The sequence below is a fragment of the Anser anser genome (genome assembly GCF_964211835.1).
Source record: "Anser anser genome assembly, chromosome: 4".
Lineage (NCBI taxonomy): Eukaryota > Metazoa > Chordata > Aves > Anseriformes > Anatidae > Anser > Anser anser.
Genome location: NC_139724.1, coordinates 15,483,486 through 15,509,557, shown reverse-complemented (window position 1 = coordinate 15,509,557; position 26,072 = coordinate 15,483,486). Strand labels below are relative to the sequence as shown.

Sequence of the window (26,072 nt, the reverse complement as noted above, 5' to 3'; positions counted from 1 at the left end):
GCAAAGGGCTGGCCGCGCTGCGCGGTGTGCGCATGCGTAGTTGTGTGGGGGGGAAGAGAGAAGGGAAAGGGAAGGGAAAAAAGGGAAAGGAAGGGGAAAAGGGGAAAAAAAGGGGGAAAGGGGAAAGGAAGGGGGAAAAAGGAAAAGGAAGGGGGAAAGGGAAAATAAAGGGAAGGGAAAAGAAAAGAGGGAAAGAAAGGGAAAAAGAGGGAAAGGAAGGGAAGGGAAAAAAGGGAAGGGAAAAGAAAAGACGAAAAGGAAGGGAAAAAGAGGGAATGGAAGGGAAGGGAAAGGAAGGGAAGGGAAAAAGGAAAGGAAGGGGAAAAGGGAAAGGAAGGGAAGGGAAAAGAAGGGGAAAAACGGAAAGGAAGGGAAGAAAAGGGAAAGGAAGAGGAAAAAGGAAAGGAAGGGGAAAAAGGGGAAAAGGAAGGGGAAAAAGGGGAAAAGGAAGGGAAAAAAGGGAAAGGAAGGGAAGGGAAAAAAAGGGAAAGAAGGGAAGAGAGAAAAAATGGAAAGGAAGGGAAGGGAAAAGAAAAGAGTGTGGGGGGGGGGTGATGCCATTACTGCCTGCTGTTGGTGGGGGCTCGCTGGCATTGTATTGAAGCAGGGTTTGGGGCTGCCCTCTGTGCTGGGGGATCAGGTGTAGGGAAGGAGGAAAAAAAAGTATAGAGGAGGAAAGTTTGCAGAGGATGCCAAGTTGGGGGGAAATGTCGACCTGCTGGAGGGTAGGAAGGCCTGCAGAGGGACCTGGACAGGTTGGATCAATGGGCAGAGGCCAGTGGGATGAGGTTCAACATGGCTAAGTGCCAGGTCCTGCACTTTGGCCAGAACAACCTCATGCAACGCTACAGGCTTGGGGCAGAGTGGCTGGAAAGCTGTGCAGAGGAAAAGCATCTGGGGGTGCTGATTGATGCTCACCTGAATGTGAGCCGGCAGTGTGCCCAGGTGGCCAAGAAGGCCAACAGCATCCTGGCTTGTGTCAGGAATAGTGCAGCCAGCAGGAGCAGGGAGGTGATCGTCCCCCTGTGCTCTGCTCTGGTGAGGCCACACCTCGAGCACTGCGTTCAGCTTTGGGCCCCTCACTACAAGAAGGTCATCGAGGCCCTGGAGCGTGCCCAGAGAAGGGCTACGAAGCTGGTGAAGGGCCTGGAACACAAGTCCTGTGAGGAGCGGCTGAGGGAGCTGGGGGTGTTTGGTCTGGAGAAGAGGAGGCTCAGGGGAGGCCTCATTGCTCTCTACAGCTACCTGAAAGGAAGGTGTGGGGAGCTGGGGGTCGGCCTCTTCTCACAGGTAACTAGTGATAGGACTAGAGGGAATGGCCCCAAGTTGTGTCAGGGGAGGTTCAGGTTGGAAATGAGGAGACGTTTCTTCTCAGAAAGAGCAGTCAGGCACTGGGACGGGTTGCCCAGGGAGGTGGTGGAGTCATTGTCCCTGGGGGTGTTTAAGGAAAGGTTGGACGTGGTGCTTGGGGACATGTTTTAAGTGGGTGACCTTGGTGGTAGGGCGATGGTTGGACCAGATGACCTTGGAGGTGTTTTCCAACCTTAATGATTCTGTGATTCTATGAAAAAAAAAGAACTTTCTGTCCCCTCAACGTGAGGGAGGCTGAGGGAAAGCCCCTGTTGCATGGTGTTTCTATACTGCTGTGATGGCTGCCTGAGGTGCTAGAGCTCTCGTCATGGTTCCTGAGAAGGGCAGAACAGTCATGGTTTTCCCCTTGGTTAGGAATTGCTGCACAACATGGTTTTCCTCACCTGTGTGAATGGTTTATGGGTCTACATCAGATGTGTCTGCTGCTGTCCCATATTTTTTTCACAAGCATGTATATTTTTCTATGTTTTGGTTTCCATTTTTTTATTATTGTTGTTATATTGGTTTTCACTTGGCAATGTTCAGCTTGTTTTGTAACATCTATGTTTAAACATAAACCAAGTGTGCTTTATCAAGCCAAATTATTTTTTAAAGAAGTGCAGGATTAGTGTATGCTTTCCTACCATAACCCAGGTGAAAACTGTAAGTGCCCCTGTTTTAGTTACCTTTTCAGGCAGCCTGGGTACTTGAGTGCACTACAGTATTTTATTACAGCTGTGTGTAACTCACAATTAACAGAGAGCTCATTAGTGTTATAAAAGCTCAACCAGATTATTCTATGTGCTCAGGGAGGTTGTGTTGCATGGTGATGCCTGCTGTAGACTGAGTGACAGTTTTTGTTTTTCAGGCTGCAGGTCTTCGCTAGTGCAGTCTGATGGGTGCAGCCAGTCTACTCAATGCCTTGACTGCCAGAGCAATGTAGCTCCAGGTTGTTTCTTTTGTGATCTTTGGTGCGTTTGCCTACTCTTGCAGGGTGGACAGGTTAGTAAAAATGTCTGGTCAGCCCCCTGCCTGTTGGTTAGTCTGCCTAAAATGTCAGGAAAGAACACGTTTCCTTTTCTGTGATGAAGGGTAGAGTACAAAATGTGTCCTCTGACATCGGTCAGGATTGTCCATCTTGCTTCAAAGCTGTCAATGTAAATCCCAAATACAGGATAAAAACATCCACTGAAAAACAGTACTTCTTCAGTGAGATGATAGAAGCTACAATTAGGTGAAAAGAAAGAAATTGCTGAGATGACTGTGCTGCTACAGGAGATAGAAAGGTATGTGTTCTTCAGATTTGTAGTGGCTTCCTGATCTGAATGGAGGTTTTTACTTCTGTAGTGCTCTAGCTGATTCAACATTTACTCACCTGTGAATCTTCATCCTTTCTCTGGAAATGCGTCTTTTGAAATATGCAGGACTTGACCATAGTAGTTTTGCTGACACTTACTTCTTGATTCCGTAGTCAAAGAATGCAGAGCAGTTCTTGTGTGCGCTTGTGTCTATCTCATCAGTTAGGTAAGCAGCTTGTGGAGTGCCTTTCAGCAGCTGGAATGCACACGACAGGTTTACTTAGCGTGCCGTATTCCTGAGCAGTACCTGCTTTCTCTCATTTTACTAGAAATTACCACGTGGTGTTGCGTTAGCGGTTTTTGTTTTAATTTCTGTCTATGAAAGCTAGTGTGAGAGATGACCGACCAAAAAACTGTCAGGCTGTGTGTAATCCACTAGATGGTACCATTGAAGTGGGTTAACTGGAAGGGTGCTTAGTCGGAAGGAACTGTGGTTTGCATCCTTCCCTTTGAATCTTGCAGAAGTATCCGGCTAGCCTTGGAGAAGGCTGTGCTTTTATCGAGGCATAGCCCTGTTGGTAGGTTTCATCCTTTCAGTGTGGCGTGAAGTTCAAATACTGGTGGCGTAAGTCTAGCACCTTTTCTGTAGTGCGTTTTTGAAGCAAAATAGAAGTCTGCAAGTGAGGATAGCTGTTGAAATATTTATTGAGGGTGTAATGGCTTTGGCCATCTCTCACCATGATAATAATTTGAATTAGGAGGACAAAACTAAACTGTATCTAGAGATTCCTTCCAACCTCAGCCACCTTGCAGTTCTGTTATCAATGAGCACTTGTTTGAGAATTAATATGGCAAGAGAGACTCCGTGGTGCACTGAAGCAGCTTGTAGCTGTGGCTTCCCATATAGTTTACAATATACCAAATCCCAACAGGAAAGGGAGGAAAAAAGTGGTACTGAGCTTGATGGTGGGTTTCTAAGACTAAAAAGAGTTCTTGCTGTGATGGAGATTTGTAGATATCCGTTTATTCTGAGGAACAGATAATTGCTTTGCGTTGCCCAAACCTATTCTAACAGGAATGTAGAAGAATTCCCTTGGTGTCTGCAGAGAGCCCTACAGAACCAGGTTAAGACACTGCAAGTTCTCCTTTTAAACTCCCTTCTCAGTGTTGATGTGTCTGTCCGTGTCTTTTTGCAAGCGACTGCTGATGGGCATTCTCTGAAGACTATTCATCAGAGATGGGCCACGTTTGAGGAGCAGCTACGGTGACTAAGAATAATCCATGTCCTAGGTCAGAGATGAGATCTGGGCCTGCTTTTGTGTGCAGGCCTTTTGCTGTCTTTCAGGGGATTGAGTAGGGATTGTTGCCGACTGTTCAAGAAGTATGTTTTTTGAGAATGATTTGTTCACAGGCCTGTCATAGCCTGTATAACTTGAAACTGTAGAGAAGCAAGACGACGGTGGGATTTTTTAAAGTAGGTTAGCTTTTCTGAGCTGGGTTAAAATCCATTGATTAAGAATTTGTTTTCCAGATTGCAGGACAAGACTTGTTGTGACTCCTGCTCTTTTCAAAAGGCATACTCATGCAGATATGACACCAGTCAGCAGGGAGCCATTCATGTAGCTGGATCATGGTACATATGTTTTCTGACATACCCATACATTTGGATAACGTTACCACGTATGTCATTAGTGTAAAGTCTGATACCTTTCAGATTGTGTGCATGCTAACCCTTGTGATCTGCCTGCAGCTCTGCAGCGGTAAGATGTAGGTTATAACAAAAATTTCCTCTACCTTGCTCTAATCCGGTTATGCAGAGTAACTTTAGAAAGGATTTTAGGCGATGCTTGAAACTATTTTGGCTGTGTCAGCCCATGGAAGATGTTTTCAATAAAAAGAAAGTTGTGATTTTTAAAGAAAGCTTCAGAGAGTGCTGGCAAACGCTTGTTGGTATATATAGCCGTGAAATGTTATTTGTACTTGTTTTAATTTTTGATTTGCACCTTACATAGGCTGCAGGAGTTGCTAGTGCAGAAGTACAGTTTCTGTGTGCCTTTTGTTCCTGCGCCTGGGTGCACTGGCAGTAAGTGGCATGCTTCCTGTTTACGAGGTAATTACTGTATGCTGGCCTGACCGTATGCCAAGGCCAAGTACTTCAGGCCACTGAGTTTATTGGCTCACTGTGCTATTGCTGGTAAACAGGAAACTCCCTGAAAGTATTACTCCAAAAACGTTTTTAATTAGTAAGCTAATGACAGAAGATGGAGCGGGGAGGGGGAAAAAGGGAAACTAAAGTTCTTAGAAGCCAAGAAGTTTTTTCCTGTCTCTTGAAAGATATGCGTTTGGCTGCTTTTCCCCATTGTTGCTCATATTTGTTTGTTTGTTCCTCATTCAGTGCTGTTTTCTTCCCCTCAGGCTTCCTCTTCCTCCTTCTCCCACCCTCCCCCACAGATAGCGTGATTCTCAGGCTGATAGTGGTAAGAGTGATACTTGTTTGCACTGGGTTTCAAAGAAGGTGCACTTTTTTCTGATTAAATACGCTTTATGCTTTGGGAGGCACTTGTGGGACAGAGAGATGCTGGAGAGTTGAATAGTCACTTTAATGACACGTAAGTCGTAGGCAAAAGCTGAGTGTGTTCACTATGGCTTTGTGGAGTGTTGCTAAGAATTGCATTTTGTAGCAATTGCTGCAATTTTCCCTTGTTTGAGCACTTCCACTGCAAAGAGTGGACTCTCTTTTTCCATCATTTGCCTTTTCACATCCCTTAAAGTAGGTTTAGATGATACAGCTGAGGCCATTCAGTGCTCTTCTGTTTTGGCATGGGGTAACCCCCTCTTCTCTCTTCCATCCCTTGTGTTCAGTTGTGCTGCCCCCAGCTTTCCCAGAGTCCTCACGGACCTGATTCAAATTGCTAATCGGGGGGAAAAAAAAAAAAGTTTTATTTCTCTTTCCTGGGTAACTTTTTCAGAATGTGAGATGAACACTGATGACCGTTCCCTTCTTGCAGCATTGAGTGCTTAGATGCACTCAGTCCATCTGCAGCTTGGTACAGCTTTGTGGGTTTTCTGGGTCAATCCCCTCCTGAATCAGAAGGTGGCAGCATGTCATGTTTGGTGCGTGTTTTGATTCCAGACCAACGTGAATTATTTTTTGTTGCAGGGATGTGGTCCACAATGATTATGGTTAGAGGAAAGGAAATGCGGGACTCGCTCTGGATTGGTGGCATGAAGTGTTTCTTGGCCTAGCCTAGACCGTGTCTGGAGATGGCAGGATTTGTTCAGCGTGATATTTGTTAGTGGTAAGGTTTTGCTTCTTGTGCTGTGCCTGTTTCCCTGGGCAACAGGAGAAGAGTGTAAGGCTGTAGTTAAGGTCATCCCTCAGATGTATTTCTCAGATGTGATTATGACATTTGCCCTTGCTTGGCCTGAGTTCAGCAGCGTATTTACAGAACTATTATAGCTCCTGATCATGTATTATGGAAGCCATGAGGTCCTTATCAGATACTTGAAATTAAGCATGGCCTTGTCCTTCTTGCTGAATCATGTTACAGTTAGCTTTTTATTGCCCGTGAGCTCTGTACTAGGAGCTCAATTTATATGCTATGCTGCACTGAAGGGGTGAGGAATGTATTTGGTATTCTCTACTCACTCCCCTCTGTCTGCCACGACTTAAACAGTTGCTGAAAAGTACAGTTCTCTTCTTAGTTGTCACCTCGCTGGAAGTGTGTGAACAATTATTTTGTGTGGTACAAACTGTCTAGCCCAATTAGACAGGGTTAAAGAACAGGCTTGGCAAGACCAGTTTTCTTCATGGTACTGCGATAGACCCTATCATTAGCTAGATAGCCCTGCCTTAACTTAGCCCAAAATAGATGAATAGCATCCTGGTGGAATTTTTGGTCGCAAAAATAGTATCCTGTGCTCTGCGCAAAAAGTATTCACACCCATTGGCAGCAGCACGGTTTAAAACTGTACGTGATGGTCCGATACCTTTCAATAACATCCAATGGAGAGAAGTCATGTCAAGTTTTGCTGTCTTATGCCAGTGTATTTTTCCTCCCTTGTGTCCTGTCTGAGGGCAAAATGCAGAGTTTTCCTTTCTGGCAGTACAGGCTTTCAGACTAGAATTACAAGAGAGGCAGCGCTGTGTGCTGCTTAGGTGCCAGATTGTAAAGGTCACCTTTTCCAGAAGGCTCAGCTCTTGCTGTTGGAGCTAAGTACAGCAAGGGCTTCTGCGTGCTGATGGTTCTGAGCATCTCCTGATTAGTTTCTGGCCGTGAGGAGTTGTCTGGGGTTGAAAGTGTGATTTAGGACTGAATATAATCATTGGGATAATGTTGCTGAAAAGTCATGTTTAGAGAATGAAGGAAGCTTGTGTGTAGCAAGTCTGTAGGTTTTTTCGTGTTTTTTTTTTCTTTTTTTTTTTTTTTCCCTGTTAATAAGTAGTTCTCTGGCAAGCCTAACCAAAGTGAAACCCAGTTTTCTCTCTGTTTTGTAGGGAACTTCTGGTTTCTAACAAGGTGTGAGCATAAAGGTCTCTCTCAGTAGGGGTGGTGGTAGCCTCTTTTCCTCTCTCCCTCCTCCTTCCCCCCTTTCCCCCCCCATTTAAATTTAAATTCTTAAAACTTTGGAGCTTGCTGGCTTTATTGGCAGACACGGACCGTATCAATGCTCTTTCTCTTAAGAAAACAGGTTCAAAGTAGCAGCTGCTCAGAGGTCTTGACTGGTAGGGAGAGTATCTGAAAGGAATCAAAGGGCATGAAGCAGCTAAAAAAAATGCAATTCATCTGGGAACTGTAAAACCAAATACAAGCATACTAAACAGTTCTGGTTAGAGGTTATAATGCATCCATTTCTTGACCACCGAAATGTGAACCCCAGCAGAATGGAGCAAAGTTCTATGTAGTTTCTGAAAAAGGGGCACAACTGAAAGAGCTAACAGACATGAGCAGTTCCATAAACATTTACTATCTCATTCTGTGCATATAAGCATGTAGACAACAGAGTAAGTTGGGTCATATCTGTGTCCTGCCGTGGCAGGAAATTCCTTTGGTCCCAGTGCTGTTCCCTTGTGCCTTTGCAGTCTCTGTGGTCAGACTGGTGTGAATTAAAGTGTCAATTCACATTACTAAAGCCGTGCTGATTTACACGGGCTTACTGTATTTGTTTGCAAATGGCTACGGTGTGCATCATCGGTAGATGAACTGGTAATGGCCATTTGTGTTTGTGGTGGGTTTTGCTTCTGTGATGGACATAGCTTTTCCCATTATCTGTTCCCATGAAAGCCAGGTTGCCCTCTTCTTAACCTTTCATTCCAGTACCAGAAGAGTTGTTGAGGCTGTGACACTGTGTGTTCTGATTTCAGTGCAGGTTTTAGCTTGTCTCTTGCTTTTGTACTCTCCTTGGCTTCCAGGTGAATCACTGCAGTTATCTGGTATCACACCCTATTTTTAAACCACAATGCTTTTCTGTTTTGAGGACCAATGAAATACTGGTGCTTCATTGGACTGGAGTTTAAATTTGCTCAATGTGTCCTATTTTGATTGTTTTGTTTATTTTTTCCTGAGTAAGTTTGCTTATCAAGCACTTATCAGTGTCACCTTCATCGGATACTCGGAATCTTGAGTCAGTAGCAAAGCTATGGTGTTGTCTAGATAAATAGTAGAGGTATATAAAGCAGGGCTGAGAGGATGTTGATGGGTCATCTGATTACTCCCCCACCACAGGTGTGATCAGCAACAGTTCAAGTATTCCTTATAGTTTGTTTACAGAAGTTATAGAATATCTGCAACTAAAGCTTCAAAGAACGTGTTGGACAATTATTTTAAGTGCTTAGATACCATGAGGGTGGGCATTTCATTGCCTTCAAGTTTTAGAATGTACGGGGTTCACATTTTAGTGCTTAGTCTTTCTTTAACATTTATGGTTAGGCAAAAATTACCAGGGAGTAATTTGTCTACAGTAAATGAAGTGGTAGAATGGTGGAAGGAAAGCATTAGGCTCTGAATTAGTGATCAGGATTGGAGTATTGACAAGACTGTGTTTGAAGCTCCGATCTTGTGTAGAAGGTTTCAGTATAGCATTGACAGAGGTGAAACTAAGAAATTGTTTGTCTTGGGGAAACTGTCCATGAATTGGATTCAAGAAAGGTCTCTCCTATTTGAGCAGCAAATAGGAGCAGCGAATGTCTCTCTGTAACTCCTTGGGCTTGTCTTGGAAAGGAGGTATTGTGGAAGCCCATAGCGAAACAGAATAGAAGAGGTTGGAGATAGAGGCAATGGAGGATTCACTCCAGGAAAGTTTAAGAACTTGTCTCTGTAGCTTTCTGGGAGCGTTTACTCATTAAACACCTTCATACAGGTCCCTATGAATGCATTTGATGAATTGCTTGTCCTTTCCTCTCAGCCTTGGTTTTTAGATTAAGCTGCTTCTGCAGCTCACTGTAGTTGCATCATGAACTGTCATTTGTCCTCTCTCTTCTTTCTGCTCTTCCTTTGCCGCCTGGCTCCCTGTGAGGCCCTGACAAGCTCTGCTGCAAAGCAAGTCAGCAAAGCGAGTTCACCTTCCCTGACCCAGGTGTAGAAATTCTTGCATGCTGAGTTGTTTTTTTTCCAGGCACAGCTCGATGTGCAATTATTCAGATGACTCATAATACATAGTCCTAATGTAATCTGCAGGGTTTTCTTTAAATTTGTCAGCACCGTTGGGTCACAGATTCTGTCAGAAACAAGCATACAAATGGAGCTTAATGTTTCATTTTTTTAGGACGCTTTTGCGGGTCTTGGACCCCTCAGACATGGACCATGGGACCCACATGAACACGATTTTTTTGTGGTGCTTCCAGTTTTGTCTCCTTTCTTCAGAAATCCTTTCTTCGTTTTCCTGAAAGCAATTAACAAAAGCATGAGGATCTTCTGTTCCTAATCTCAGAAAGCAGTTGCAAAAATTTGTAGTGTCACTGCACTCACTTTATTTGCTTTATCCTTTTCCCAGTAGTTTAGAAACTTTTCATCTATCTGGATTCCGATGAAGTAGAAGAAATACATGTTCTTTTTGTTCTCTGTCAGCTCTTGCAATCCTTAGTTATTATAACAAACTTCTGATTCACTGTAGTTTTTCTTTTCGGTGCTGTAAGTTGTACTAAAATTATATTCTAAATTGACCTGCATGATCACCACTTCCTTTTTTTGTGAGGGGTAATTTTGTCTTGTGGGAGATGATGACTCTGGCCAGCAACTAATCACCTGCCAGCTGCTCTCTTGCTCCCCCAAAGTGGGATGAGGGAGAGGTGCTCCAGCCCTCTGAGAGGTGCCTTCATAGGAGAGGTGCTTCAGCCCTCTGAGCATCCTCGTGGCCCTCCTCTGGACTCCCTCCATCAGGTCCATGGCCCTGTGCTGGGTGCTGAACGCAGAGCTCCAGAAGTACTCCAAAATTCAGATCAGCTCTCCTGGTTGGCATCCCTCACAGCCTTTTTCCCCACCCCAGCCTACCTGCTCTTGGAGAGGTGGAAGAGCGGAGTGGGATGCAGAAGGCCTTGATGCTGTTCAAATACTGTTCAGCAATGGCTAAAATAAATGTTGATAATGTATTATCAACACTGTTTTGATAACAGATCAAAACCACGGCACCATACGGGCTGCTGTGAAGAAAATAAACGCCATAACAAGTACACTCTTCGTGGTAGTAGTACCAGCAATGAGTTAAATTGTTTTAATTGCCTCATTTTATTTTATAGGCCACTAACTGCTGCTTTTGAAGTTCTTTAAACTTGCATCGTGTAACAACATGTTAGTTTTAGGTTCTTCTGCAGAGTTTTGAAGTTGATATATTAATTACGTGTATATGATAGGTTAATTACTTTAATTATGGCCTCCTTGAATATTAAAGTTGCTTCGAACGTGTTAGATAAAATCTTGAATATGTATATTGACAAAACTGCAAAAATAAACTGGGAGAAAAATGTTTTTCCTTGAGGTCATTCTGACAACACTAGATCACTTCAATTTTAAGGCTTCTATAATTTTACTTAAATTCAGTAGTGTTTTGTGTGTTTTTTTTAAGCTGCTGTTAAAGACAAAAGCATTATCAGAAAACTTCATCACAAGTGTCTGAGCTGCTCAGTTCAACTGTATTGGTTCCACTTGTTTTGCTTGTAATGTCTATAATTTTAAGATGTGGCCACAAGATGTTTTGCTTATAGCTATGTCCTGGTCTCAAGGCCAGAGGAGGCTGTGACACTGATGAAGCCAGGAAACCTCAGAGTTGCTTGCTGATCCGTGTTGTCACCTCACCTTGGAAGGTTAGATCATGGCTGTTCCCCCTTGGAGTGGGCGTTCATGGCTTTTGGGGAACCACTGGTTCTCAGCTGCCCCTTTCCTGGGAGAACGTGGACCTTATTTTACAGTTCAGCTGTCTAGCAGTGCTTATGGGATTGTTTGTGAAAGGTACTGATTCCACTTCCTGTGTTACCAAGCAGATTCTGTTGTTTTGCATAGACAGTTTGATTATTTTTTTCCTGCCTAAAAAGTGAACTTAAGTTCTAATAAAACCTGTCTTTTTGAATTCAAAAGTCTCTTTGCTTTCTGGGGAGCTCATTACATGAGAGCTGTCTCGCCAGAGGCAGCCAGGGAGGCCGTCTCTTTAGGTGAGCCCTGTTACAGATGGCAGCAGACAGCACGTGGGCATGATGCTTGGCTGCCCAGCTAGCCTGGGGTGCATAGAGGCTGGCTTCTTGAGAACCTGCTGGCAAGGAGTGGTGCTCTATGACGGCCTTCCCTTCTGCTCATGTGTGGAGGAGTCAGACTTGGCTTTCATCCTAATCAGAAGCGAGGTACTGGATACTTAGTGGATTAGCAAGCTAGGGCTTTTTTTTTGCTTAATGCTTGGATCGGAGGCTTTAGCTGATATGGGATAGCTCACCTGCCTTCTCTGTCCTAGCTCCTGCTGTCTGCGTGTCCAGATGGCTAGCACTGCTCACAGAGGGACAAGGTCAGCATCTTTGCTGCTTTCTCAAAACACCATCTGTGCACAGCAAGACTGAGGGAGCTGAGTTTGTGGATCTTCATCTGGCTGGCTTTTGGTTAGTGGTGCTGGCTGTGCCATTGATCAGCTCACTCATGAGGGTTCCTTGGTGCCTACAAAAGTTGAGCTCAAACTCCAGCCTTTCTCTCGGTTCAGATGTAAATGTCATCTCCCTTTTATTAATTTTTTAATGCTGTGTGGTGGGCTCAAGCTATTGAGAATACATACAAAGAAACTGTAATTGTCTAAGTCTCCTGCCCATAGAAAGAAACCAGGCTGTGATATTTTTTACCATCCCATATAGGATGATACAATATCTGAGCCAAAACCAGATCTGCTACCTCAATCCTAGTTCAAAATTAAAATGGAAATACTAGAAGTGGATACAGTCTAATGATCAGGTCATTTCTGAAGTGACGAAGTCTCCCTGTGGGAGATACTATAAGGACATACTTGTTGTTTGTTCTTCCACTTTTCCTCTACAGCTTGTAATGCAATCATCTGGGTGCAAGCTGGTTGTGTTACGGTTGTCCATATTTAATTCTTGTGGTTTGTAGTTTTTGTTTTAGCAGCCAGTTCCATTGTGTAGGGGGTTATGTCATTCCCTGGGAGATCCTTCTTTTTATGATACATTTGCTGATTCCTCTGGAACATGCTGAGAGCTTCTGCAGTGTGACCACAGCTTGAGGCAAGTTCCCTCCTGTCACAAGAGGTCTAGTGGCAGCCCAGAATTGCCCTGTTATTTTTTGCAAATACTAAAAAGTTGTTTGTCACCTTCATATCCTACAGGAAGGTAGTAATTGTATAAAATGGAAAAATCCACTGTACACTCACTATTTTTCATTTCACCAAAAGCTTGTAGTATTTCCGTAGTCTAATAATTTTCCAAGTGCTGAAACTTAACCCTGGTCTGCAGATGATCAAGTAATAGTTCTCACTTGTACATGGATACAAAGGGGAATGTTAGGTATTTCAGATAAAGATATTTTAGTTTCATATTGTAACCCCCTGTATTCAGTTGCTTGCTTTCTGGACCCGGACGTGATTTCTTTTCATGTCTTCTCTTAATACAAAGAGGGATAGGTTTGAGGTAAACTCAGTCTAAATGCTTCAGTCGTTTAAAACCAGAGTGATTCTGTCACACTGCAGCTCTGTAATTGCCCACTAGAAAGATTCGAGGAAATAAACAGTTAACCTGGTTTTGATTTTTCAACACAGCTAGTGTTACAGTGAGCATTCATGTTTGTTTTGTTCATTTTGGGGCACAAGTTGAAAATACAAATGAGACAAATAATCCTTTGGTCGTTACTAGCTCTTCTGAATGATGCTAGGAATGAGACTTTTAGGCTGCGTACATGGTTAACGCTGTTTTCATGCTGACCTCTAAGATCCAGGTGGGAATCCCAGCCCCGCTCTGGACCTGGCATGTCTGTAGCTGCACATACTGCAATAGGTTGAGCCTCTTCAGTGGTCTGGGGAAAGGCCAGATGCCAAAGAATTGTCTAGATCATTGCACTTTCCAACCTAGCGGAATGAATATGGTTTTCCCCGCAGCTCTTCTCCAGTGTGATAACTGTGTGTCACATGATTTTAGAGGAAAAATTTGAGAGAAGGTGCTTCCCTTTTTTTTGAGAAGGTGGGGAAGAGTAAGGTCCAGCTTGTTCTGACTATAGGTGCTTAGAAATGTTTCCAGGCCTTTGGTTTTTCATCCCCTTTCTCCCTGAGTTTAGCAAAGAACGCTGGCAGAACTCTTAATGCCGGTCGCACTCCTGCTCTCGTTTTTACCACCGTGTGATAATGGTCTCTGTTTAAGTGGCCAGCTGCCTTGCATGAGCAGAAGTAGCATTTTGAGAACCAGCTGAAGTTTTTATCTAGTAATGTTCCCTCCTAGCTGCCTTCGCAAGCCTCAGTCTTCAGGAGAAGAAGCTTCTGCCCTCTCCTCCCTGCCGATCCTCTTTGAAGTTCTGTTTGAATGTTTGCACAAATATTTTCTAAACGTAGCAATTAGTAATGGATGTTCCAGAGCAGGAACTTTCCCAGGCTGGCATGAATAACTTAATTTTTTGTTCAGAGTGCATCTCCTGTGAATACCTCAATAGTCTGATCGTCAGTTGGTCCTACGGGCTTCCTGTTCTGACATGCTGGAAGAGGATGTGTTATTCAGCTTGTCTTGATTATATTTTTTCTTTGGCACTTTACCTGAGCCTTCGTTGTGTTTGCTTTTTATGGACCAGAGTTTGTTCTTTGTCATCTACCTATGGATACGTCTCCAGCTTCTTGAAGGGCGTTGTCCAAACAGCCTCCCTTCTTCTGCTCTTTGTGTGCTCTTTCCCCCTTGTTTCTGAAGTCTGTTTTTGTCAAGGAGAATAAACTTGTTCCAGGCTTCCAGCATGGGGACCTTAAACAACTTCCACGTTTCTTCCAAGTGTTTAGGACATTCAGCTGTTATTCCTAGCCTCTCCCAGCAGGTATAGGTAGACCCAGTGGGCCCATGCTGTTGTCTCTCACAGGAGCTGATGTGTGGCAGATGTTCTGCAGGCAGCTTTAAATCGGCTGAGCTGCATCCTGGAAGATGTCTGACCAACTTAAGCTCAGTAGAGGCTCACAGAGCTGCCCAAGAGGCGGAGGGAATAAGCCGTTAACTTGAGAAGCTGCAAGTATCTGCTTCTTTTCTTGAGCCGCTGTGCTGTGTTTTAAGCTGGTTTGTTTCAGGTACAAGTGGCTGCCTAGAGAGACTTCTGCATGCTCACGGGTACGTGCTCTGTCTTGTACAGTCCCAGCGTCAAGTCTTGAAAAGTGTTCATAGGGATAGGGGGCTGCCTCCAGCACTTTTTGTCGCTTCTTCCCTGTTTCCTTCTTTAGTAGGAGTAATCAAAAATTGACTTAGCCTTTCAGGCAGTTTTGCGGCATCCTTGCTGTGGAAAACCAGTGTAAAAATTAGCCATGGACAACCTTGGTTGCTTCATAAGGGTGTGGAGGGAGTTTCTGGTGATAACCTGTGTGCCAGAGGCAGGGGTGACTCTTGAAGGAAACAGGAAGAATGTGGCTGGTGTGGCACTGGAGAATTTGAGCAAGGAAACTGCCCGATGTCTATTGTGTCAGGAAGGAAAATGTTCGTATCTTCATTTAGGTGCAGATGAGCTTGACAATATGTCTGAACTGCTTTTTGCTCTTGTGAAAGCATCTTCTACCTTATGTGTAAGACGCTCAGAGCAAGGAGGAAGAAAAATTCTCCTTCCTGCTATAAGCTATTGCTGATCAACATTAAGGCCAAGCTGTCAGTAGCAAATGTAACCTCTCAGTACTTTGCAGGGCATGTACGTGTGTGTTTGTGTGTGCGTTCAGGGTTTAATACCAAGCTTGAGTGGCTGAGGACAGATAAAGATACATGGAAACCAGAGAAAATAAGCAAATCTTGGCTGGGTTTCCATGCTGGGCCTCTCCATTTCTGAGTTCTTTTGCGAGCTGGGGAGAGAGGTAGGTCACTGAACATGTAAGTGGTGGAACTGGGACTGCAGGGTAAAGAAGGGGACTCAGGTGTTCCTCTAGCTGTGTTTTGCTGTCCTGCTTCCTGCAGAGCTGGGAAGATTTGCCTTGTTTGACTTGGCTTTCTTGAAAGAGAATGGAGAACTGAAAAGGAAGAAAATGGCCTTTGTTATTAAGTATATATATCAAGCCTCAGTAGCATGTCATTGCAAGCAGCAAACTCTTTCTGGTTTTTCCCTTTCATACAGAAGAAGCTGATTAAGGTTTTTGGTGGTCTGAACCTAGGTTCCCATGAAGCACTTTCCAACCAAAGTATGCTTGTATCTACCATTTAAAGGACTGTGATGTTTTCACACTGATGGCTAACTAAACTCTACCAGACCACTCTTTCACTCCCTATCCTCAAAGGAATGCAGGGAGCAAATATGAGGAAAAGGGCTCAAGGGTTGAGATAAGGACAGGGTGATCACTCACCAATTACCAGCAAAACAGACGCAGTGCAGGGAGATTAACTCAAGACAAAGGGATATTAATGAAAAGAGGGTAGTTTTAAGTTAGACATTAGGAAGAAATTCTTTACCATGAGGGTGCTGAGGCACCGGCACAGGCTGCCCAGAGAAGCTGTGGATGCCCCATCCCTGGAGGTGCTCAAGGCCAGGCTGGATGGGGCTTTGAGCAACCTGGTCTGGTGGGAAGGTGTCCCTGCCCATGATAAATTCTTGTAAGCAGATGGTCCTTAAGGTCACTTCCAATCCAAACCATTCTGTGATACTATTAATATAATTTATTGCCTATTATTAACAGACTAGAGCAATGAGGAACTAAAAGCAAGCTATAAAACACCTTCTCTCCATCCCCCATTTTATGTGGCTCCCCAAACAGCACAGGAGAATGGGGGTTGAGGTCAGTCCACAGTCTGTACCATGGGGTCCGTCCTCCAGGTTTTGGTTCAAGCAGCCTGCTCTGTTTTACTAAACTGTTAAGAATGTCTGGTGAAGATCTGTCAGCTTAAGTGCTATAAATGTCTTTACTCCTCACACAATTAAGTCTTCCGTGCAATTGGCAAAATTTACAATTGGAGTGTAGTAACATTAGTGTATATTTCCTCTAACTGATTATACTTAGGTTTTTGTCTGGCCTTGGCAGTGTGTGGGAGAATTCTGCCTGTTAGGTTTTTATCTTGAATCTTGTGGCTAGTGACAGACTGCCTCTTGGTGTTACAACAGCAGCTCCACCTCTTTACTCTTTCCAACATCAATTAGGAGAAGTTGCATGCAATTTAGGTAAACTAGTCCTGAGGCTATTTGTAAGGATGACCACTGAGATAAAGGATGTGGAGGGGAGAGCAAAGGAAAGGTACATGGTTAACACGTTTCCTAGGTTCTTTTCTGACTTCTTCTTAGTGAGTTTTCTTCCAAGATAAGGAAAGGGGATGAGATTGAAATATTGGTAATGCTGCAAAGGTGCCACACCCCAGTGTTACAGGAAGGATTGCTGAGAATGCCAGAAAAAGGGGTGACCTTTGGTTCACTGTTGTTCAACACAGTACCAGCTCGTCTGAGTCATGTTGACTGCATGCCTGCTTCTGTCCCATCACAAGGAAAAGCAAAAATTTTATTAGCTTAATGTATTACAAATCAGATGGAAGCAAGTTCAGGTTACCCTACAACTGGCAGTTCGCAAGTTAATACAGTTTAGCGGATAAATGATAGCTTGCTGATGTGTGGTGGCTTGACTGTTAGCTGTCATCTCTCCCTAGCCTCAGATTCTTATTAAGACCACCTCACAACACTTGTCCCTTGTGAAGCTAACTGTCAACATACAGGGTGAAGATGGGTAGTCTTTGAAAGGCAAGCAGGTGTGCTCAAAGATAGGAATCTCAAAGGTGCTTGGTGTAGGGCTGTTTCTTTCAAAAACCACTGGAGTTGGTCAGATAGGTAAATAGAAATGGGTGCTGTAAGTGCTAGGCGAAAGCTTTTGGTTTTGTTGCAAATAAAAAACTTTGCACCCCACAGGCTACTCTTTGTATAAGAATCCCAGATTATTTAGGGTATAAACAGCATTTTCCTACCTGATCATGCCTGGAAATGAATTTTCTTCCAGCTGTGCTCAGGTTTCCGGGAGAATACTTGAAGCATATTACCCTGCCGGTGTAATGGAGGTTCCTGTCCCTGCATTGCGAAGAGCAGTGTCCCTTCAGGTTTGATACGTATGTCCTCATATCGGTATCTAATGTGTCTGAGACATACTGGGCTATCCAAGATGTCCTCTTGGTGGATCTGTCACGTTGGATTTGGCAGTCCTACACCTTTAGCAGCAATTGAAGGCTGTGCAGGATACAGGTGTCAGCATAAGCCTAAAGCTACATGCTGTTGGTGCCTTCAGCTTGAAGAAAGATGCAGAAGAGCCAGCCCAGCAACACCTAACTGCTAGGATAAGGGGACTGGGAGGTTGATGCTTGTGTATACTGCTGATAATTTTGCCGTGAATGTGCCAATGTTAGAAGTATGGCTAATAGTAAGAGGGTTTCTGCATCCCTTTCTGTCCACAGATACTGGAAATTCCAGTTTGCATTTTCAAAAGCATTAGGATTGACACTGGCCTTGCAGGTGGCAGAGAAAACTTGAGCTAAAATGTCTCTGAAAAGTGGTATTTTTTTAACTGACTTTTTTTCTTTTTGCAGACTTTCACTTCCCAAAATCCATGTCTTCCTGTCTCCTGTGGGAATGTCATGTATGGCTCAATGTCATGTATGGCTGAAAATCTTCGCCAACACATTCTTCACTAACTGTGCAAGATTAGGGTTGCCAAGTACTTCCCAAGATCTTGGGAAAGATCTTGAACATATGAACTAAAACACTGATTATAATGGATGAGGGCTGGTGCACACCAAGCCAAACCCTTGTAGAAGATAATCACAGTTGTTGCAAAAGACTGTTGGTGTGTGTGTGTGTGTTATGGTCTTGCTATATTAAAATTCATTCAGACTTCTAGATTTTTGTACTCTGCAATGGCTAACACCTGTTTTAGATGAGCTTTGGATTAATTGCAAAGAAGAAGGGCATCTGCATACCTTAAAGCTATAACTATCAGCTATCTTTTCTAAGCATCCTCCAGTGTGGAGGGAAAGATTTCTTGATTGTTAGCAACCAAGTCGTAGTTGGAAATGCACTTGGCTTGGACATGTCTGGCAATACTTGTTCTTGCAACGCATCTCTTCTAAAATGCATTCAAGAGCACTTCTGAATGAATCACACACTGACTAGTAAACACTTTATTTGCCTTGAGACTCTAGTGCAGTGTCTGAGAAGCTACTGAGAAAGGACTTCCCAAATGTCCCAACTGATCAGCTGACTGTGAGGGGATGTGCTGGCCTGAGCTTCTGTTGCAGCCAAACTGCCTTGTGTGCCATCCTGCAGAGAAGCCAGTCTTTTGGAGAGGCACCCTAACGACAGAAGGCAAAAAGTCACCCTTTGTGCATGCTTTCTTCTTCTGAATGCACCCTGGTTAGTCTGTCAAAGCTCAGAGCACTGCTCTCATGGCTCAATAATGAAAACTGCAGGAAGAGTTGAGATGAGCTTATATGACATGATTTCTTCCTGCCCTGTGACTTCAAGCTATCAGCTGTGTGCTGAAAATCTGCATAATTAGAAACAATGCGGTCAGTTTTCCTGAAACATGGTGTATTCATTTCTGTTTCCTCCCAAATATATTTGTGTTTTCATCTATCCCCTCCACTCAAACCCAAAAGCTGAGTAAAAGGACTAGTCAAGTGGAAGCTAGCTGACTACTTAAGGATGAGCTCCCATCCATGAGAACCTCCTCCCTCTAATCCCCTGAAACCAGCAAAGGAGGTGTTTTTTCCCTGCCATGGAAGACTTGTATCTTTCAGAAAGTGAGTAATGCCACACAAAAGAGGACTTAATGAGTGTCATAAACAGGATGATTGCATCAGATGCAATGTCAGTGTTGAAGTACGGTTGTTTTCAGGAAAAATACATGATGAGCTGTGTACTTCATGGCTGTTATTCCACTGTGTAGCTTCTATTTTTACAACACTGCAGCAGCTTCTAATTTCAGCCAAGCCTCATAGTAGAAACGCAGCCAAAGATTGTTGTCTAGCTCTTGTCCTGCATGTACTCTTAAAGTGGACTTTAATCTGTCTTCCCTTTTTCGTTGTTAATCTCGGTCCCATTGTTACCTTCCTCTCATAAGAACAGCTTTTCTTTGCTTTCATTCTCCTGGCACACCTCTTTATGTCTGATCCAGGTGTAGCTCATCTGTGGCACTGGGATTGTACACGATGCTCCAGATGGAGTCTCTGTTGCTGTGTGTGGTGTACCACTTCAGACTCTGAGTAGCTTATCTGTAACACTGACTAGGTTTGCATTTTCCTTTTCATTGTTTGAATCGCAGTTCTGGCTTTAAGCCATTTCTGGGTTGCCTAGAGCTTGGTTAAGTATTTCTCCTTTTCCAGTGGATGATCTTTCAGAATTTGTTATAAATTCTTGTTTAATCAACAAGTCTTTGATCTTATGCTTCACCATGTTGCGTACTATTGTATTGTTTTTTCTGATTTAAATCTGATTTTTTTCCCCCAAAATACCCAGGATTCAGTTCTGTCTCAGTGCTCTCCTGTTGTACTATGACAGCTTTTAGAGCTGTCTTTTTCTCTTCTGTCTCCTTATCCTTACTTGTAGTAACTCTTTTGATGAGGCCATGCAGTTTGGTGTATTACTTTGCTGTCTTGGTTCAAGTACATAACCTGTATAGGATTTGCATTGTTGGCTAAACCACACAATGCTTCCTGCTTTGGATTCTTGGGACTCTTGATCTGAATTATTACTTCATTTTCCTTTCTGGTATACCTAGCCTGTCAGTCTCACAAAGGCATCTCCGCCAGTCCCGTGGGTACACATCTTCGTTAGCCATCTGTACGTCACACCACGTGATGACACGCTGCCTGCTGTCAGCCTTTCTTGTCTGACCTCCTGCTTTGGCCTGCGCTTTGGAACAGGGCTGTGAGACAGCGTGCATTGCAGATGGATGCCAGACAGCCCGACCTGATGGCCCATACTGCATCAGACAGATGTAGGAGGCTTGGATTGCTCTTTGTCCTTACCGAGCTGATACTGCAGCTGTGGCTGCTGTCACTTCTCTGCATCTTCCATGTCAATTTAACTACGACAGGAGGTCCTTTAGGTTCACGTGGCCAGGGTCACTGCAGGTATCAACCTAGAAGGGGACTGAGTGCCGTCATACTCTGTTGCTTAACATTCTAGTGCTGGCTTATGCAACGCTTTTAAAACAATTGCTTCTTAAAGACCTTTAAGATGCTGACTTACAAGCAAGTGACTGTGAGGGTTGTGCCTCCAGAACAGAGGGTGGGTTCAGTGTCTCTAGAGCTGCGTATGTTGTTTTTGTGTACTGTCCCATGGGAGGATGTGGGTCAATGACTGCAGCAGCAGCAGACCCTTCAGCAGGCCTTCAACTGTCCACTCAGTCTAGCTCTGCTCCCCTGGCAAGCAAGAGATGAATTGTGCCCGTTTGGCTCAGAGCTGATGTCCCTGCATCCCTAGCAAATTTCACCAAGGCCCTCAACTTTATCTAGACACACTCAAATGATCTTGCTGGCTTGTCCCTGAACAGGTGCAACACAAGACTTAGCTTATCACTGGCAAAGCTTCCCTCTTATAGCTGCTGTACGCTGGAGTGTGCTGGTCTGTCTCTGTTTGCTGTGCCACCTGGTAGTGTCTGTGCATAGCAGACCTGATTTTGGAGAGGCAGAGGCTCCTTCCACCTAAGTCTTTTATCCACAAGTAAGGGAGGTACCCGGACTGTAGTATGCAGACACAGCCTGAGAAACTCAGCTGTCACCAGCACTGTTCGATCCTGTCTCCCCACCCAAACGCCGTGTAAGCCTGTCTCTCTACACCAGCATTTATTTATTTTTTTAGCAACCCAGGACAGGGTCTGGCCTACCCAGTCTCAGCAAGCAGGAAGGGTGGAACATCCTGAGAACCCTGCCTGTCTGCAGGGAGATCACCTGCCTGCTCACCACAAAGACATTTCCACCTATTTATCACAGCCCTGTTTTAGCTAAGCATTCCAGGTGCGTGTGTCCTGTTTCTGTGTAAATATGTGAAAGTATTGGCACCAGGATGACATTGGTCCTTTTATTTAAATAATAAAAAATCCTTAAAATGCTGTGTTGCAGCTAATGAAAATTTTGAAGCACAGTGACTCAAATGTTTGCATGAGAAAAGTGCTTGTTATAGAAAAATAGTGTGCCCAGTGGTGGGAGACAGTCTGCCTCTAGTGTTCGGTGTTACAGGGTACCCAAAGCACGTTCTGTACATTGATTTGTTTCCTGCACGGGATGAGGCTCCAGGCTTACCAGAGAAGTCCTTTGTGGTTGCTGCTGGTCTTCAATGCTAGGACACCTTGGTTGCAGGAGGGAATTTGGATGAGCCTTCAAGAATAAGTCCTCTTTGAGTACAGGAGCTGAGGGGCAGCAGAGGTGGAGCTGGGACGTGCAGGCGGTTGTGCAGAGCCAGGGCTGACACTGTTCTTGCTGGTGACAATCTAGTGCAGCTCCGTGCAGTGTGGACAGGAGTGAGAAAGTGCACTAGGACAGGAGCGATGTCCTTTACATGCTGGTACCTTTTTGCATGGTCTCTTTGCTCTCTGTTCCCTGAGACTGGTATCTCTGTAGTGCCACTGTGACACTTGGTGTCCGCTGTACCTTGGTGTGGCAGGACAGTTTCTGGATCCATGAGGCTGCAAGACCCACAGGCCTAGTGTTGGAGAACTGTTCCTTTCTGATGTTCAGCAGTTCAACTATTGATACGCCTTTATTTGTTGCTCTAGCCTCAAGTTACCTCACTGGAGGAGTACCTAAAACTAGGTATGGGAGTGACAGGAATTTCCTCTTGCATTTTTCTCTGCTTTTTGGAGTTTAGATTCTTGTCATTCGTGGCAGTCTCAGTCTTCGTGAATAAAAGTTCCAAGGTCTGCTTTACGGTGTCTCTTGATTCTCATCTTCCTGTTCCTTACCATCATCTTCGTTTTCCTTCTTTAGAAACCAGAGCTATGCTCAGTATCATGACCACTTCCATTTCATTGTCTCTCTTTTCTTACAGACTTACATTAAGCTGGAGATACTTTGTCATGGCACAGACATGTTCTTTATTTCATCCTTCACAATAGGAATAAATTAAGTAAATTTTCGTTTATCTTAATGCTATCGTTGTAGAACAATTAGGTTAAACAGAAAACACCAATATATATTTTTTTCTTTGGAGTTATCTTTTATCCACTAGAGATAAAAACATAAATCCAGAAATGAATTATAAGGATTATTTTTTCTTAATCTCTCTGTTCCACTCCTCCACTTTTTTGTTACTTTGCCTTTAACAAAACTTGTATCTTAGTCTTGTATGCATGTGCATTACTTCATGTACCTCAGTAGCCCTCCTGAAGTCATGGGCAGAAATTGTCAGCCAGTAGGTATTAGCACAGTATTGGGTAATTGAAAGCAGATGACTTAACTGGCGCCTGCATATCAGTTTCTAATTCTGCACTGATTTCTACATGCGCAACTCGTTACGAGGATGATTGTTCTTGCTTCTCTGCAGTTACAGAACTGCCCAAGGAGAGGTTAAATACTATAGCAATAGCATTTACTGTGGGCATGTTTATGTCTTAATCTCGTTTAAAGAAGAGAATGAGAGCGGTCATGGCAAACGTGATGGGGGAAATGTCACGTGGGTTGTTGAAGCAATTCCAGTGACACGTTAGTATAGCAAGATCTTGTTAATGGATTAGTGTTTAAGGCAATTCTTCAGCATTCTGCAAGTCAGGGCAGTTCAGGATAATTTATGTTTCTCAATTACAGAAGAGATTGACAAGGCAGCAGGAGACTCCAACCAGTACATTACTTTGTGTCAGTGAAAAGGAGGGTGTTTTTTTAAGAGTACCTTAAGTGAGACACTGAGTGAATGCTGTTTGACTCAGAGTCCTAGGTGAAGCTATGCAATCTGTTTTTAGGGGAGCAAACAATAAAAAAGATTTTTAAAAAAAAATATTATAAGTTGAGTCATCAGGCATAAAAATGATTTCTGTATGCCCTGGTTTTGAATTTCTTCCCCCATTGGCTTGCAATATGCATGAGTTGATATCAGAGCAATGTAAAAGGATAACCAAAAACTTAAAATACATATAAAAAAAAAAAAAGTTCAGTTTGCTTGTGCAGTAATCTCTGCTCCAAGCAATTTTACAGCTTGCACACAAGTTATTTTCCCTGTTTTCTGGTGGATAGTCCTGCACATCTTGCAGTTTGTACTGATACCACCATAGCAGGACAACCTAATCCTGTTAGTGTTGTTACTGACAAATCAAAGAACTGTGCTAAAAGGAGGTAGTTAACAAATGCCTTTCCAAAGGCTGAAACGGGATTTACCTTTGGATATGGCTTTCTTATCGTCTGCTTTATGCAAAGAATGAGATTGAAATCAAGGGATGCTGGCGTTATTTGGGTGACACTGAAGGTACCAGAGCATTTGTGGACTGGGCTGGATGTTGAGCTCTTTCTGGAAAACTCAGCTGTCTGTGTGCCATGTAGGAAACTTTGGTGCTTATGGAAGATGCCTCCACTTGAGGGCTGAAGCTGTGAACCCGCTCTGGGACTCAGCTACACGTGCTACCCCTTATTGTTTGTTTGTTGTTTTTTTTTTTTTTCTCCTTGATAAGAGAACTGGGCTTAAGTGATACACATGCCTTGTTGTCATAGGGTTTCTGTGTTTAGACACCTTCAAAAGAAAAAAAAAAAAGTAGCTTTGTGTCACATTTCTTCCAGCTTCAGTTCCCAGAGTTACTGTGGTTGAGTGTTACTTTGATTCTCACATTCAGAGTCTTTGTTTTTCATGGACTTGACATCATCAGGATGATCTGGTTTGAACACACTGTGTAGACAGAGTAAGCTAGAGAAGGCTGCAAAGTTGGACTGAAGACTGCAAGTTCCAAGCATGTTTTTGACTTGAATTAAGCAGACAATTAATAAAATAAACCCAGCAGCAAATCCTCTGGCAGCAACAATCAAACACAGTGCTATAACAATCTTAACTGCTACAGCGCTATCAAGAACAACTTCAAAAATGGATGAAGGCTCTTGTATATTGAAAACTTCTCTTGTTTCCTGAAGTTTGGCAACTGATGCAATGAAAGGTACTCCCTTAATAAAAGTGGAGAAGAAATGGAAGGTTTAGTAGCTATTGTTCATCAGCTATTGTTTGTGTGGTCCTAGTACAAGATGTTGACAGCTTCCAGAAAACTGACTTGGCTTTGTTTTTCAGCAGCCTTGTTTCAAATAAGGATTTGGAGCTGTTGGGATAGTTCATCACCTACTCTGCAAAGGCATTGCGTTCCCATGGCCTAACTCCTAGCCTGGGCAGAGGGACCTGAGTGTCAGTCAGTGTGCAAGGACCCAGGTACACTGCATTCCTTACTGCCATTTAGTTTTTAGTGAAGTCTAACTCAGTCTATCCCTGCATGACCCACATCTTTAGAAGTTACCCACTCCTAAACACCTGGTTTTAAGAATCATGCTCTAGAAGCCTTGTTTTGAGTCCTTTGTTAAATTTTTTTTGTGTGAATATGCATATGTTCTCTCTGGAAATCCACTTGTACGGAGATGGACAAAGATAAGCTTTGTGTGTCACTTTGTGCAGCCTAGCAATTGGTGTTTGTAAAGATAAGTGAATGTGACTGAAATCCAGTGATAGATGCACTTGAGCCACATGCATCTTGCGGGAAAGGAACGGTCAAATTTAGGTACAAGTCAAATTGTAAGGTGTTATGGGTGTGCACCGTTCTTTTTCCACCTATAAATACTTTGAAAGAACTAAATACATTTTCTTGCTGAATATTGATACTGTATTGGAAGATACTTGTGTGCAACCTTGAGGAAAAGCATAAGCTATGAAGTTTGGATCTGCATTTGCAACAAGTAACAACACAAAAGTTTGCAATGGAGTTCTGACCTTATTATATAGGCCTGGGCTTTTCCCTTCCAACTTGCATAGCCTGTAGGTCACCTTTCTTTGTTTTTGACAAACTCCAAATGTGTTTGCAGATCACAACTGTGAGAGTTGTTGTACCCTGCCTTGGCGAGTGGGCTCTCATAAACTTGTGGCTACAAAGGCAGGCTGAGCTATGAACATCTGTGTCAGATGCTGTACCAGGAGGTGATAGGACCAGCTAGACACTAGGAGCAGTGGTCTACAAACACTACGCTCCAGGTTAGAGAGGGTATGTGGGATATGGAGATTGTTCACAATTTTCTGGTTGAATCCTGAGCGTGTTGGAGGGATGCTGTCCCAGGCTGGGATCTGGGGACTGGTGCTGCATGAGTAGAGCCTTAGACCCCTGATAAGAGTGGTAGTGAGTGTAGCATATTTTGGAATCTTATCTAAAGATTAATATGGCTCATGCACTACTATTTTTCAAGTGGAATTTTTCTGAAAGCAAGTTGAAATGACCTTTGTTTTCCAGAATCGTTGAAGATAATCCAGAGAACCGTTTAGAATCAAATAGAAGCAGTTACTGTATGAAGTAATGTAGATCCTGGCTTTCTGGCAACTTACGAAAACCATAGGAATAGTAACAAAACCACCACAGTCATTACAAGTAAGGGGCCTTTTTACAAGCTTTAAAATGGGAACAGTCTTGTTAGTGTCCTCGTTAGTACTTAAAAGAAAAATTAGATCGTCTAGTGAATGCAGAGAGTTTTAGGCCAATTAAACTTCTTAATTAACCGACCCTAAGAAAGAAGAGAAACCAAACCTTGCCCTGCAGTCTTCTTCAGCCTTTCCCTTCAAAAAGGCTTCCGGTGGCTGCCTGCCTCAGGAGGTATGTTTA

General features: G+C 43.5%; 1 protein-coding gene across 16 annotated transcripts in view; it reads left to right on the top strand.

Annotated features, from left to right (window-relative positions):
* Positions 1 to 71: 71 nt before the first annotated feature.
* TMPRSS11E (transmembrane serine protease 11E) overlaps positions 72 to 26,072 on the top strand; it is a 52,039-nt gene continuing 26,038 nt past the window's right edge. For 9 of the 16 annotated variants that reach the window (XR_014583739.1, XR_014583740.1, XR_014583741.1 and 6 more), the window contains exon 1: positions 72 to 26,063. The gene's annotated coding sequence lies outside the window, so the exon portion shown is untranslated. The remainder of the gene's footprint in view (positions 26,064 to 26,072) is intronic. The other 7 variants (XM_083834352.1, XM_083834361.1, XM_083834359.1 and 4 more) reach the window with 7 other exon arrangements.